Source organism: Bidens hawaiensis, unplaced genomic scaffold (assembly GCF_021521415.1).
Source record: "Bidens hawaiensis isolate Kalapana, Puna unplaced genomic scaffold, B.hawaiensis_p1.1 tig00009541_1, whole genome shotgun sequence".
In the NCBI taxonomy this organism is placed as follows: Eukaryota; Viridiplantae; Streptophyta; class Magnoliopsida; order Asterales; family Asteraceae; genus Bidens; species Bidens hawaiensis.
In genome coordinates this window covers 321,105-337,835 of record NW_027491709.1, presented here as the reverse complement: position 1 = coordinate 337,835, position 16,731 = coordinate 321,105, and positions in this window count along the sequence as shown.

Below are 16,731 nucleotides of genomic sequence, written 5' to 3'. Positions count from 1 at the left end.
TAATGTCAAAGCCGAGTTGCCGTATTTGACACCATGTTCTCACCATCGCTGACGTCTTCCCGGATCTTGACGCCGGAGACGATTTGTTCGACGATTTTATTAAGGCTGGAACAACGTCGAACTAGCCCCCAATTCTCAAATATGTTCTTCTTAACCTAGCCTCGTCGCTACTAACGTTTTATTCCTCCTCCCGATTGATAAAACTCAGGCGTTTTCTTGATGTAAACCAATTTGTTTTTTTTTTTTAATTTTTTTGGTTTTGTTTAAGGGAATCTGAGCCTGAGAAAGAAGATGGAGTTAGAAACTTAGAATACGTTTTGTTTTCTTTGAAGCAAACCATAACATTTTTGTTTCACTTCTTTTTAGAAAAGCGAGGAAAGGCTTTGTTAATATTGTTAGTGTAATCTTGCGTAAGTGCGGGGACCTAGTTGTCGTACTTACAAACCTAGGGGTTTTTGAGTTAGTTTTTCTCCTATTCTTGTCTAACAAGTAAATGTATGGTTATAAATAGGGTTTATTTGTAATAAAGTATTCACAACTTAATAATCAATACAATAAAGGTTTAGACTTGAACCTTATTGTCTTCAATTGGTATCAAGAGCCACGGTTGAGGTTCAATAATCACCAGAGAGGATTACCGATCAACGAAGGTCAGGCAAGTAAGGACGGTGAAAACCGCAAGAGCTTGCGACAGCTGCGATCGGAAATCAAGAAGCGGTGATAGAAGAACAAGATTCCGGCGACCAAGGTTTAATTGGCGGCGAGCAATTATTGCGGTTCGCGTCGACCTCCGGTGAACACAAAATATTCAGTAGGTTTCAAGAAACCTGTTTCGGTATGATATACATCTATTTATACATTTTGAATCCCTTGTAAAGTTATGTTTATTTAATGTTTTGAGTTCGGTTTAGTTCGTGTTTCATTGATCTTTTATTAATTAAGGTTTTGAGTCAAGTAGTTTATATGTTTATCGTGTTTTATATCTTTTGGTGTCTTGCATGTTAAACTTAATTCTTTCTATCTTTTCATGAAAAGTTTAAGTTCGTTTTGATTGTTAATGATTACATGATTATTCCACTTAGTGTTTTGATTTGTTTGCATGTAGATGGTGGTTTGAAAGTCAAGGAAAAGAAGGTCTAGAAGTTTATATGCGTTACTTGGAGTTCAAGAAAGATATCTAAGATGATTAAGCAACAAATAACAAGCAAAAACTCAGAATGCACTCCAGGAGCACGCCGCGCCGCACGACAGGGGTGTTCAGGCCCGGTCACGCGGCGCCTAGGTCCACTGTTCAACCAATTTTTGCAAAGCCCAAGCCCGGTTATCGATTTATATAAAGGGGATTGCAAACCTAGCCGATTCGAAACTCATTGGCAGCCGATTTCAAGAGAGAACCAAGGTTTTGAAGGTGTTTTGAAGCTAGGAACCAAGGGGGATCGAGAGTTTTTTCATACAAGTGTTCAAGAATCAATTGCAAAGGGTTTTATCGCTCTAACTTTCGTTCCTTGTTCATTATTTATCATGTCTTTCTTCTTTGTTTTTAATACTTGTTTAGGATTGTTTTTAATAATGATTCTACTAGAATCCATATCTACCTAGGTTTGATGAACACGTGTTGATTTGATTCTTGCTTTGGATAATGATTTGATTATGGTTTCATTATATTAATAGTAAAAGACTTGATTTTGCTTTCATGATGCATATGAGTGTTTAGTATCTTGGTTGATTATTAACTATTGCTTCACATAGATCTTTTATCTTTTGATTGTGTTCTTTAGATTTAGGGTTTATGTTTAATCAATTACTAAGTGTTTTGATTATTATGGTTGAATAGGCCTATTAGATCATAGAAGCTTGTTAATTGTTGATTAGGATTTTGAATGTTTTGCTAAATTTCAATAGCTGTAAGGTGAGGAGTTGTTCATGTGTCTTGGTCAATTGCATGCTAGGATAGATTGGTGACAATATTCTTCCTTATTGTGTTGATCCTTGTTCATGATGTCGTGTTTAGTTTATCAAGTTATCTAGGGTTTAGTGTTTTGTGAGATTGCTTGCTTTAGATACTATTAATTAACCCTAATTGATGACTGTAAGGAAATCAATTCAACTGATTGCTTAATAATCTAATAACTTTTCTTTGGGATTTCGTTTGATTCGGTCAAGGGTCCTTCAGGGTTTGTTAGATAAATATTTCTAGAAATCAGTTTCCATATCATGTTATTTGTCCATTGCTTGATGATTGTTGATGCATGGGATTCTTACCTAGGTAGATTCCTTCTCTTATTGGTTTCGATCTTGTGTTTGGTTGCTTGCTTCTTGTTTACTTGTTTATTTATTTTCTTAGTTTAATATTAGTTTAAAAACCCCCTTAAAACATTAATAATAAATAGTCGTGTCGTAAGTCGAGTCTAATTAGTTAATTTACGTAATTTATAGAGTCATGTGGGTTCTATATTCCGGACTTACTTAGCTTTAGTACAATTGACCGATTCACTTGCCGGTGTTTTGTTTAGTTGAGTCTTAGGTCTAGTTTTTATTACTTTTTTAATTTAGTTAATATTTAATTGATTGTTTTGAGCACATCACAGTATCTTGAACGTGAAGCCGGTTGTGAAAAAAAACCCCGGTTACGGCAATAGTGTTTTGTTTGTCGGCGGAAAGCAAAAACGTAGCATGAAAGTTTTTCTATAATTAGTTTATTCTATTTGGCCACAAAACTACAAAAGTAAAGTTTACAATCAAGTTGTTTTCTTGTGGAGTCTTTTTCTCACATAAGGTTACGAAAAAGAAAGAAATAATTATTTCTTATATTTGAAAGAATTTAAGGTTCTTTTTGTATACAAGATCTCAAGTTATTCGACAATAAAGTTTTGTTAAAAGAAATCGATTCAAGATTTTAAAAGAAGTACCAACGATAAGAAGAAAGATGGGAGACATGCCAAGTAATCAAGTCGGTTTTCCCAAAGAACCGAGTTCCCTCTCGATTCAGTTTCCGATTCTTACGTCTACCAATTACACTGTTTGGACGGTAAAAATCAAGGCTATCTTCAAGGTTTAAGGGTTGTTGGAGGCTATCGAACCAAGAACGAGAACGGTTGTTGATCCAAAGATAGATGGGTTGACGATTGTGTATCTCTATCAAGCCATTCCGGAGGCTTTGGTGATGCAAGTGGCTCACCTTTCCACCGCTAAAGAGATTTGGTATGCACTAAAGACTCGTTTTGTTGGGGTTGATAGGGTTCGGGAAGCACGTATTGAGTCTCTTCAACATGAGTTCGATGTACTCAAGATGAAAGAAACGGATACGATTGATGACTTCTCGACCAAGATAAACCAAATAGCTTCCAAATCAAACAATCTTGGAGAACCGTTTGAAGAAAAGACCATTGTGAGAAAGTTTTTTGAAGTCCGTTCCGAGAAAGAGGTATATAGCGATTGTTGCTACTACTGAACAGTTTGCCGATATAAAGACCATGACGTTCCATGAAGTCGTTGGATGCCTAAAAGCGTTTGAGGAACGATCTGGAGATGAATACAAATCCGTGTCTGGTAAGTAAGAACAACTCCTATATACATATGAAGAATGGAAAGCTAAAAGCAATCAAGAAAGGCATTATGGGAAAGGCAAGTTGGGAAACGAATCAAGTCAAAAGAACCAGGGAAAGGGTAAGGTTGTGGATCAGGAAAAGAAAGAACCCCGAGATAAGAAGGATCAATCAAAGATTAAATATTATCGGTGTTATGAACTAGGACACTTTACCACGTCATGTCCTAACCGAAACAAGGAGACGAACGATTAAAGTAACCTCGCTCAAGATGGCGGACCGATGCTAAACATGATGATGGTAGCTCGGAGTAAGGAAGATGTCGTTTTTTCTAAAAGAAGACCGGGTTGATCCAAAGCAATATGCTTCAACCCCATGTGATAAAAACACGTGGATTCTTGATAACGGGGCGAGTGACCACATGACGGGAAATCCGGAATGGTTTTCCAACATCGATCGTAACAAGACCGGTAAAGTAAGTTTCGGTGATGGTTTGAGTGTTGAAATCGAAGGTCAGGGCACGATAGTAGTAGAAGGTCAAAGGGGAGAACAACGAGCCTTGAGTGACGTTTATTTTATTCCATCTCTTAAAAATAATATTATAAGTCTCGGGTAATTAGACGAAGGAGGATGCAAGATCGGGGTCCAAGACGGTATCTTATGAATATTCAAACAACATGGAAGACTTCTAATCAAGGTACCGCGTTCCTTTAACCGGGTTTATAAAATTAATTTAAAGGTTGTTTCTCTGGTTTGCGTACAAGTCAATTTGCAAAATCTTGCATGGATATGGCATGCTCGATCGGGGCATTTGAATTTCGATTCCCTTCGAGGTCTCTCGAAACTCGCGGATGGAGTGCCAAGAATCGAACACCCGATGCAAATTTCCCGAAAGAATCTAATTATCGTGCAAAGGTACCGCTCGAGCTCGTTTATGCCGATGTTTGTGGCACGATTACTCCTGAGACACATGGTGGCAACCGATACTTTTTACTAGTTGTTTACGACTACACCCGCTATATGTGGGTTTTCACAAAAAAGACGAAAGACCAAGTTGTAGGCTTACACATATTCGTGAAAAAGGTGGATAGCAAAACGGACAAGAAACTCAAAACCATATGAACCTACAACGGGGGTGAGTTTACATCACATGTGTTGGAAGATTACTTTTCAAGTATAGGTGTGGCACATCAGTTTACGGCCCCGTACACCCCAAATCAAAACAGGGTGGTTGAAAGAAGAAACCGAACCATTCTTGGTACGACTCGAAGTTTGTTAAAGGCGATGTCACTACCACAAGACCTATGGGGAGAAGCGGTTCATCACTCGCTTGACATACTAAACCAGTCACCAACAAAATCGTTGGAGGATTCGACTCCATACGAGCGTTTTAAAGGAAGAAAACCGAACCTTTCACACATTAAAGTGTTCGGATGCACGTGGTTTGTAAAAGTCCGTTGTACCGGTCAAAAGAAGTTGGACGACCGAAGCATTTTGATGATTCACGTAGGTACTCAATCTGGAACAAAAGCCTACCGTATGTTTGATCCGATCAAAAGGCGAGTACACGTGACGCGAGATGTCAAGTTTGACGAGTGTAAAAGGTACGCGTGGGCTGATCTTGACAAAAAAGAGGGCGAAAAGGGTCCAGAATGGACCGAGTTTATTGTCAGGTGCTATTGAACCCGAACCGGAGCAGGTGACAACCGGGTTTGACACCGGGTCCGTCTACTGATGGTTGGTTAATTTGTATATAATTAAATTCGTTTATTTATTAGTTTTAACTGTTTATTGTGGGAACTTCGATACTTCATACGTGTTTATTGTATTTCAGGTCATAGACGGTAAAGTACCTAATTTAGACCTATACGAGCACGAGATGAAGACCCAGGATGATGTGTGATAGTGTATGATCAAAACTGTTGAATCTGGGTAAAAGTTGGCTTAGCGTATCATTTGCTGAAAACAGAGTATCATATGCTGAGCATAAGAGGAAGCGTACATCAGATGTCTTTTAAGTATGGTATGCTGAAATAGAGTATCATACTCTAAAGTTAGAGTATCATTTGCTGAGATATACCATTTGCTGAAGCTAGAGTATCACATGCTGGACCAAATTAAAACTCCAGGAGTCGCTATTTTAAAACCCTATATAAGGATAAAGTTAGGGTTTCATTAGAGACTACTGGCTAGCAGTTTACAGAGCTACAAGAGGGCGATTCCACAATTCCGAATCATACCGAGATCACATACATGTTCCATATCATCATAATTGAAGATTCCATGATGTCGATGCTCGGCTAACTTCTCCGAATCATACCCGGGATGTAAAGTTTGTATTATTTTCAGTTTTCTCATGTAACTAAGAACGTTTATGTATAATTGTTTATGGTTAATCTATGATTATTGATGTTTAGTATTTCTGTGTGTTCAATCGATTTAGGTTTACGTTGATCTGAACGATTAGTTACCAGTTACTATAATAATTGATCATAGGACTGCTTGATTTGGTTGAATACGATAAAACATATGATTTCCCTTAACTGAGTCACACTGGCAGGGACTGTTTGATAACCAGTTCCATGTGTAAAGCGATTATTGATGTCTAAGGTTTTGTCTAGTTGATCAGTCTGTAGTTAACCGTTAATGATTAATCTGTTAGGTTGCATGAGATTACTGTAAGTTACCTACTTGAAGTCCCGGTTGTGATTTGCTTTTATTAATTGATTGAAACTTGTTCACTTGTTCGTTGCTTAATTCTAAATTAAAACTAATTGCTTGTGTGATCAGCACTAAAATCTGCTACTTCATAATATTTTAAATTTATTACACGATTACATTGACCACATACTCCTGGTGGATACGATACCTTATTTACCGTATATACTTAGGTTAACTAGGTTTTTGATTGACTCAAACGACGGTCATCAAAATGGCGCCGTTGCCGGGGAGTTAGTGCGCTTAGTGCCTTTTGTGTTAATTGATTTTTTTGTTTACTTTAGTTTTAATTTTAGTTTTATTTTTCTATATTTTACGCGGGTTGTGTTATTTGTGCAGATTACAGGTTTATGCGTACCCGCCATTCGCGCCGACAGTCTCTGTTAATTTACAAGCCCGAAATTGAGAGGTTAGTTCAGCAGAACCGACTACAAAATAGAAACTTAGAGATGGAAGATCAGATCCAGAACCAAAACCAGAACCAGAACGATAACCAAAACCAAGATCCACTTCCATAAACCAACATGTTTCACCCAGATAACATACCTGACCCACCAAACTTCAATAACCAAAATAATCAAATCACTCAGCTCGTGCATCCAGAACCCGAAATCAAAACCGAAACCGAAACCTTAACAGAAATTTAACCTTCAACTTTGACCAAGCTGGACCATCCACTCCAAATAATAACCCCAACCGCCGAGTTCGGATAAATATCGATGATGTTCAATCGAGTGTTCCGACAGAAGACGAAGACGAGGGGGAAAATAATAATGGAAACGAAGGTTTGGAGATCGATAATGAGGTAGACAGATGGGTTAGAGGTAATCGGGCTGTTGAGTCCGAGAATGAGGGTTTAGAGCAGGAAGATGTGGGTTGTGATAATTGGGATGAAGAGGTAGAAGAGCCGGTTAATCGAGGACGGGCTGAACCAGTTAACATAAACGGAAGGGGTCGAGACAGGGTGAATCGGGCGGAACGGCCCGAAAGAGTTCGTGGTATTCCGGTTAGCCGAGGCCCGTTCAGACATTCGCAATTGTTCACAGTTATCTAGTGAGTTATTTCATGAAGCCTTTACCAGGTATAAAGACATGATCTGCCCGCATTACCAAATCGAACTGTGGGAACTGGTAAAGTGTTTTGTTGATGGGTTGACATACGAGGACCGAAAGCATCTCAAGGCCTCGTGTAATGGTCAGTTGCTGAATCAACCTGAGGAAGATGATTGGGATTTTCTAGAGTTTATGTGTGAAGACTCGAAATCTGAAGCAACAGCTGAAAGACGAAGACGTGGTAATTCATCAAGGTCAGTTAAGTCAGTTGCGGGTGAGTCTGAAATAATTACTGAGTTGGAACGTGAACTGGCTGAGTTGAAAAAGGGTAAGAAAAAAGAGGTCGGGAAAGTTGGTGTTAAATTCCCGGTTTGTGAAGATTGTGGTGAATTCGGGCATAAGGCAGAAAATTGCCCCGAGTATTATGATGATGAGGAGGATGACACCGAGGAAGTTAATTATGCTTACGAAGATTCCAAAGGCCAAGGGTTCAATTCGAACACATATCACCCGGGCCTGAGGAACCACCCGAACTTTCGTTACGGGAACGCGTCTTCTCATTTGAACCCGAACTTTCAGGGTCGAGCCAGAACAGATTGCAGGGTAATTACCGCCAGGGCGGTTATCAGCAGCAGCAAGGTTCATATGATCAGAATCGAGGGTATAACAGAGACGGTAACCAAGGTGGAAATTCATCGGGTAATCAGGACCCGCAGAGGGGGTCCTCGGGAAATTCGGATGAGTCGGTGCACTCAAAGTTGGATGCATTGATGAAGTTTGTGACAGATCATAAGGCTGAAACGAAGAAACAGTTTGAGTTACATGATAAGTCAGCAGGGGCAATGCCAAAGCAAATTGGTCAGCTCGCAACAGATATGGCAAAGTTGAAAAAGAGTGCAGGTCAGCTCCCAAGTGATACTACAGTCAACCCGAACCATTACTGCTCAAGCTCCAAGAAGGGAAACAATGTGCACATCAATGTTGTAAGTCTTTTACCTCATTTTGAAATTTCTGGTATTGAAGTTGATTCACCTCCACAGTTTGTTGAGGGGGTGGTGGAAGATGTTAGTGATGAGAGTGATCGTGTCGGTCAAAATGAATCAATTTTCCAAAATGAATCAAAACTAAAAACAAATGAAATGTCTTTTTGTGAAAATTGCACATGTGAAAAATGTTTAAATGGTAAATTGACCAACATGAGAGACGAGGAGGTGGAGAATAATACCATCTCAAGTAAACTCCAAGACCCGGGAGTGCCACTTTTATCAATCCAAATTGGGAAATTTAAAACTGATCGGGCACTTCTAGATCTTAGAGCATGTGTTAGTATCATGCCCGGTAGTTTATATGATCAGTTTGAATTTGGCCCGTTAGATAGGGTAAACACCACCGTGGTGTTGGCGGACCAAACTCATACACTTCCTCGGGGCATGGTGACTAATGTAATGGTTCAGGTGGATGAATTTTTCTACCCAGTTGACTTTCTTGTACTTGACTATGCTAAACGTGTCAATAATGCACAACCACAAGTCATATTGGGTAGGCCATTCCTTGCCACAGCACATGCGGTAATTGACTGTGCTAATGGGGTTTTGGGAATTAAGAGTGGAGACCGTGATAAACGGTTATTATTGTTTGAAAATGCTATTAACCCTTTTGTTGACAAGTGTGTATCCTTGGACAAGGATCACACAAAAGAGGAATGTTTTGTGATTGGCAGGATAGATAAGAAGGGATTTGAGAAACAACATAGTGAGAAGGTGGAAGAGAAAGGTAGCCGACCAAGGAAGAAGAAGGTTAGGCATCCACCCCACCAAAATGATCGAGAGTGGAGATTGGGGATGTTCGGGCTAGATCCTGGACTATCGGAAGACTGGCAACAAACGATTGAAGAAACGCGTGCTTATAATGAGAAGGTTGCACGGGAGCGGGCCAGACGCCCACCTTGAATGCCATATAAGTTTTAAAAGGGTGGTAATTGTACATTTTGTATATTTTTTTTTTAATTTCTATTTTGTTTTAGGTTTTATATTACTAATTGTATTTTAAGCGTACCATCATAGCAAAATCTAAGTGTGGGTATACCGCACCACAAGAAAAGTTGGGAATTTGATGCTTTCGGTAAGTTTTTTTTTCCTTCCGAAAATGGGGTTTCAGTTAAGCGACCCAGAGTGCTTTCATGTTCATTTTGCTGTGGTTAATTCAGGTGCGTGTATATTATGTTGTAACCGAACTTTGTGGGTGTAGTTCACTATAAACCCTCATGAGACCTCACTCGTCCTCCCGGGTAGCCCGGGGTTTAAAGGGCTTGTTGCATATGCTAAATGCAATCGTGATTCCTACGAAAGTGAGTTAGGTCTTTTAATGTTTTAACTTGTTTAACAAAATTTATTATGAATGATTTAATTTGGCTCGGTATTTGTTTTAATAAAATTAACAAAAATTCATTTTCATAACTCGTAAAAGACCTATGTCTTACACTTGTGAGAAGCTTGCTTCTACACATCTCGAGAGTTTGCAGGTTCGATTGTCAGTTGGTAATTGGATGAGACGAGAGTATACGAGTGTTTCTGAGAGTTCACGAGCCGATTGGTCCTTCTCCAGTCACGATAATATCAGGTGATTTCAGTTTCATAATATTTTGTTTTTATTACTTAATCGCTAAAAGTGTAATTGTATAATTGTTAGCTGAACCGCCACATTTGAGCCCCGAATTTTAAAATTGCTTATTAGTCAAAAAGTCAATTTCAACCCCGTACCTCAAATGTCTCGTTTTATCAATTTTAACTTTGAGGACAATGTTAAGTATTCTTACATTGAAGACAATGTAAACCTCAAGTGTGGGGATTGGGGAAATTTGAAAAATTTTTGCCCGATAGTACCTCGAAGAGTGTTCAGAAACCAAAGTTGTTAACTGTTAATTATTGCCATTAATGCCAAGTCATAAGTTTCTGGTCATGGTTGGTTTGTCAGCTTCTCATTAGTCTTACTCACAAATGTTTTTATAACGAGAAGTTGAAAATTGGGTCGTTTAGGCGGGGATAACGAATCATGGGGACATGTACACAAGTTTATATCGTTAACCCTATTCCTCCGGTACGTGTTTGAGTTGACCCAAATATATATAATACACATATAATATATAGTACACACATGTCATTTGAGTGCTTTCATTGATGTTCATGGATTACGGGATCGTAGTTGGCAAAATGCAAAAATGATAGAGGCAATTAGGTTAAGCCTCGTCTGGATGAGAGTGAGTGTGGGTACTAGGGGGTTGGGACCTCATACATTATACATATGAGGATGGTTAATGTGAGGGGCGGGGGGTTCGGTCCCTTAGAAAACCTTTCTTGGACTTATTCTTCATTTATTTAACCCCGACATTATGTTACGAGACGATCCGGCTTACTAGGTTCTTTTGTAATTGTATTTGTTTTTGTATTTGTATTTGTATTTGTTCCATTATTAAGCATCACGTTATTATGCTTAAAAAAAACTTGAGGAAAAAGCCAAAAAGATGTATGTTTATATTCAGTTATGTATTCAGTAGTTCGTTTATGTAAAAAAAAAAGAAAAAAAAAAGAAAAAAAATATGAAATCAGTATGTATGTTAGTTTGCTTATTTAGAGGTTTTATAATAAGTCAGTCAGTTTGTATAGCAGTTTCCTTTATTTAGATGTTTTGTATTAAGCCGAGTTGGATCGTTTGAGCTATTTAAATATTTCCCTTCCATACCCTTATACCTAGCCCCGTTACAACCCTTTTAAGACCTCTTGATTTGCATTTGTGTCAAAGCAGCTTTATGGATGAATATTTGCTTTTGAGTGATACTAGCACATCTTTTGCTAGTCTGGATATTAAACCGACAGGAGAAATGTTATATTATGAGGGGTATGAGCATGTGTGCCTTAACCGGAAACAAAGTACACTCGTCTGGGCGGCTCTATTGTTTTTATTATAGCACTTAACCTTATTTGTGGGATGCCAATCTATAAAAAAGTGTCAGTTTGAGAAAATGGGTATGATCTTAAACCTTACTAGTATTAATGGCGATAATTTATGAACATATGAAAGAGGTTGATGTTTGCTTTAGAGTTTGCTTGAGGGCAAGCAAAGGATAAGCGTGGGGATGTGATGGCTGGTTAATTTTTTATATAATTAAGTTCGTTTATTTATTAGTTTTAACTGTTTATTGTGGGAAATTCGATACTTCATACGTGTTTATTGTATTTCAGGTCATAGACGTTAAAGTACCTAATTTGGACCTGTACGAGCATGGGATGAAGACCCGGGATGATGTGTGATAGTGTATGATCAAAACTGATGAATCTGGGTAAAGGTTGGTTTAGCATATCATTTGCTGAAAACAGAGTATCATATGCTGAGCATAAGAGGAAGCGTGCATCAGGTGTCTTTAAGGTATGGTATGCTGAAATAGAGTATCATTTGTTGAAGCTAGAGTATCATATGCTGGACCAAAGTAAAACTCCGGGAGTCGCTATTTTAAAACCCTATATAAGGATAAAGTTAGGGTTTCATTAGAGACTTCTGGCTGGCAGTTTACAGAGCTACAAGAGGGCGATTCCACCATTCCGAATCATACCGAGATCACATACATGTTCCATATCATCATAATTGAAGATTCCATGATGTCGATGCTCGGCTAACTTCTCCGAATCATACCCGAGATGTAAAGTTTGTATTATTTTCAGTTTTCTCATGTAACTAAGAACGTTTATTTATAATTGTTTATGGTTAATCTATGATTATTGATGTTTAGTATTTCTGTGTGTTCAATCGGTTTAGGTTTACGTTGATCTGAACGATTAGTTACCAGTTGCTATAATAATTGATCATAGGACTGCTTGATTTGGTTGAATACGATAAAACATATGATTGCCCTTAACTGAGTCACACTGGCAGGGACTGTTTGATAACCAGTTCCGTGTGTAAAGCGTTTATTGATGTCTAAGGTTTTGTCTAGTTGATCAGTCTGTAGTTAACCGTTAATGATTAATCTGTTAGGTTGCATGAGATTACTGTAAGTTACCTACTTGAAGTCCCAGTTGTGATTTGCTTTTATTAATTGATTGAAACTTATTCACTTGTTCGTTGCTTAATTCTAAATTAAAACTAATTGCTTGTGTGATCAGCACTAAAATCTGCTACTTCATAATATTATAAATTTGTTACACGATTACATTGACCACATACTCCTGATGGATACGATACCTTATTTACCCTATATACTTAGGTTAACTGGTTTTTGATTGACTCAAACGACGGTCATCAAAATGGCGCCGTTGCCGGGGAGTTAGTGCGCTTAGTGTCTTTTGTGTTAATTGATTTATGTGTTTATTTTAGTTTTTATTTTTAATTTTATTTTTCTGTATTTTACGCGGGTTGTGTTAGTTGTGCAGATTACAGGTTTATGCACACCCGCCATTCGGGCCGACAGTCTCCGTTAATTTACGAGCCCAAAATTGAGAGGTTAGCTCGGCAGAACCGAGTACAAAATAGAAACTCAGAGATGGAAGATCAGAACCGATACCAAAACCAGAACCAGAACCAGAACCAAAACGAAAACCAGAACCAGAACGATAACCAAAACCAAGATCCACTTCCACAAACCAACATGTTTCACCCAGATAACATACCTGTCCCACCAAACTTCAATAACCAAAATAACCAAAATCACTCAGCTCGTGCATCTAGAACCCGAAATCAAAACCGAAACCGAAACCTTAACCGAAATTTAAACCTCAACTTTGACCAAGCTGGACCATCCGCTCCAAATAATAACCCCAACCGCCGAGTTTGGATAAATATCGATGATGTTCAACCGAGTGTTCCGACAGAAGACGAAGACGAGGGGTAAAATAATAATGGAAACGAAGGTTTGGAGATCGATAATGAGGTAGACATATGGATTAGTGGTAATCGGGCAGTTGAGCCCGAGAACGAGGGTTTTGAGCAGAAAGATGTGGGTTATGATAATTGGGATGAAGAGGTAGAAGAGCTGGTTAATCGAAGACGGGCTGAACCAGTTAACATAAACGGAAGGGGTCGAGACAGGGTGAATCGGGCGGAACGGCCCGAAAGAGTTCGTGGTATTCCGGTTAACCGGGGTGGTATGGGAAACCCTGGGGGCTGAGGAGAAATTATATGGCCCCGGTTCATGGTGTTAACAGTCGGTTCAGACCGGCTATCTCGGATGGAGCATCCCCGTTGGTCCCACAGGAACGAGTGCAGGGACAACAAACTTTCAAGTTACGGCCATCTTACATCAACATCGTTCCTTATTTCCACGGGATGGCTTCGGAAGACCCGTATTTGCACTTGACCGATTTTTCGGCTATTTGCGGGTCTATTAGTGATGGCACATTTGATCAGAACGAAGTCCGGTTGCGATTATTCCAGTTCTCTCTAAAAGACAAAGCAAAACTCTTTAAAAGACAAAGCAAAACAATTTATTTTAACCGACTTCTTTTTTGAGCATGTGTTGGCCTTAATATGGATATTTATAATACCATTATTTCTTTACCGACCGAGAGGACTTCCCGTTGGTGATCACATGAATATCAGTTACACACTTATCATTCATGTTAAGACTTAATTCCAATAACATAAGTCTAAGTCATCTCTACGCCTTCCCTCCATGTCTTTCCAGCTTTTGTCCTTGGTTTCTTGTACCCTCTTTCTGCGTGACTGTCGTTTTCACCTTCGTAATACTTGCGGTTGTTCTTGTCTGTGTAGGAAAAGTATCCTATTCTTCCAAACTACTACATATCATGAACTCATCTTCGTTTGACTTCTACTTAAGGGTTTCACCTTCATCAGTATCCACCTTCATTATAATCAAATTACTTCCTTTCGAAACCCCGATGTAAACCGACTATTTATGTTTGACACAATTGACAATGGCACTCCATGCCTTGTCATAATCTTGCTAATGAACTCCTTAACTAACATTTCCGATGAGATAGCTTCTCATATTGGTATAAATCGTGCACCTTTCTTCAAACGGTCCACAATCACCCAGATAGTATCATGGTTTCTAGCTATACACGTTAGCAAAGTTATGAAATCCACGGTGATGCGTTCCCATCTCCATTCTGGTGTTTCTAATGGTTATTCCTTTTCATGCAGCTTCTGATGTTCTGCCTTGACTTGCGAGCAAGTCAAACACTTACTGACATATCATATCACTTGCATCTTCCATACTCTGCCACTAGTAGTCTATCTACAAATCTTGATACATCTTGGTGGATCTCGCATGTCTACTAATCCACCTGCGACCACATCTGATTCTCACATCCTAAGTATTATCTTTCAAATCTCTATGTAACTCGTTAATTCATTCCTTTTCTTCTTCATCATGCTTCCATTTGATATAACTTCTATTGCGTCTCGTAGGTCTCGCTCATGATATCCGAAGTGCTAACTAATTTATACAACTTAATCGTCATGATTGCCTCTCCAACTTTACGACTTAGCGCGTCAGCGACCACATTAGCCTTACCAGGGAAACACTTGATTTCACAATCATAATCCTTTATCAGCATTAGCCAACATCCTGCCTCATATTCCATTCTTTCCGCTTAAAGAGATATCCAAACTCTTATGACATGTATTAATGGTATACCTGGTAAACCTAGCATACATTTACTCTTTCTTCAACATCTCCAACACTTCTCTCGAGTGTTCATCATGGTCGGACTTATTCCTTGAATATTTCAAGATTATAATCAACAAGAGCAAAGATTTGTCCACGATCGGATGACACACCCTATTCATCATAACCATATATGTTGCTTGAGCATTCGTCTATCCATGATATCACGAGAAACTTGTAGTATTCATATCGCGTCTGAAATGTTGTCTTAGGGATGTCTGTCTCTTTCACTTTCAACTGATGATAGAGTGCTCTGAGGTCTATTTGCGAGAACCAACTCGCACCTTGCATTTGATCAAACAAATTATCCATTTGTGGAAATATCTATTCTTCACAGTAAGCTTGTTCAACTCGTAGAAATCTATACACATTCCCATACTTCCATCTTTTTTTTTCTTCATGAACATTGCCGGTACAACACGTAGGGAAATACTCGGCATAGAACGCCTTCGTCGAGGAGTACTTGTAGACGGGACATTAACTCTTTCATCTTGGAGGCACCAGGCGGTAAGGTGCTTTCGCGACGGGCTGTGCTCCTGGTATTAACTCTATCTAGAATCCTACCTTTCGTTCCGGTGCTAACCCCAGAAGGTCCTACGAGAACACTTCTTGTTAGTCACATACTACACGAACATCCTTCATTTCTTTCGTGTCGGTCATAGCTTTGACAACATACGCCAGGTAGGCACTGCGCCCTTGCCTTTACAAACCTTCAGCTTCTATCATCGGAATGACGTTAGGCTTTGAACTTTCCTTATTACCATAAACTGTCACTATACCGCCATCCAATGACATAAACCTTATCAACTTACTCTTACATGCTATACGATCTTTAACTCAGACGTCAAATCCATTCCCAAACGACATCGAATTCTCTTAAGGTCAATCATAAAGAGTAGAAAGAAACTCACGTCCCTCTAGTTCTACCTTACAATTCTTAACCATTCTCATACTTTGACTTAAGAATTGCTAGTAGTCTCTTCCATAAAGTATCAGGTACACAACTACCTTCTTCTTAATGTCTTCTTTCATATTTGCTAAACTATGTAGTCTCATACTTTCACTCCTTTTCAATTAGGATGCCTCGGCTTTCACCCGTCCTTCTCGATCATATCTACTTTCTCGTCATTCGCTTTGTTACTCACGATCCCAGCAAGCCCCTTTATGGAGTTAACTATTGCAGACATACTACCTGTCTTGACTCATTCTAGTTGGCTTATCTCTGTTTCTTTCATGCTACTTCCATTTGATTTCACAGTTCGGGCTACCTTTGATGCTTCGGCGAACATTGTTGGCATCGTAGTGCGAAACATTTGAGCAACTCCCTTGGTGTACATGATTACAAGCTCCAGGCGTGATCCTTCTTCTTTAATTCCTGAAGTCGAAGTCCTATTGCTTTGGTATATTACTTTATCACACCTTTTTCAACAGGCGTCTGGTTGGCACGTGTCTTACCACGATGTCCAGTACGACCTCTTCGCGCTCGTCCTTTTTTTTTGTAGTCATCTATCTTATCTCTAGGAAGCACAAATGTTATCACTCTAGGAATTATTTAGCACATGATCCGTAAGGTAAGTAGTTAATGACAGTGGCCAAGTGTAATTAACTCTTTACATTACTCCTCAGGTTCTACATATTTTCCTTTGTGATTTCACTTGTGCTAGTTTCTACTTCACACACAATCATAATCATGCATATAACCTACATTCTTATCCCTAGCAATTAAGCTAGCATACAC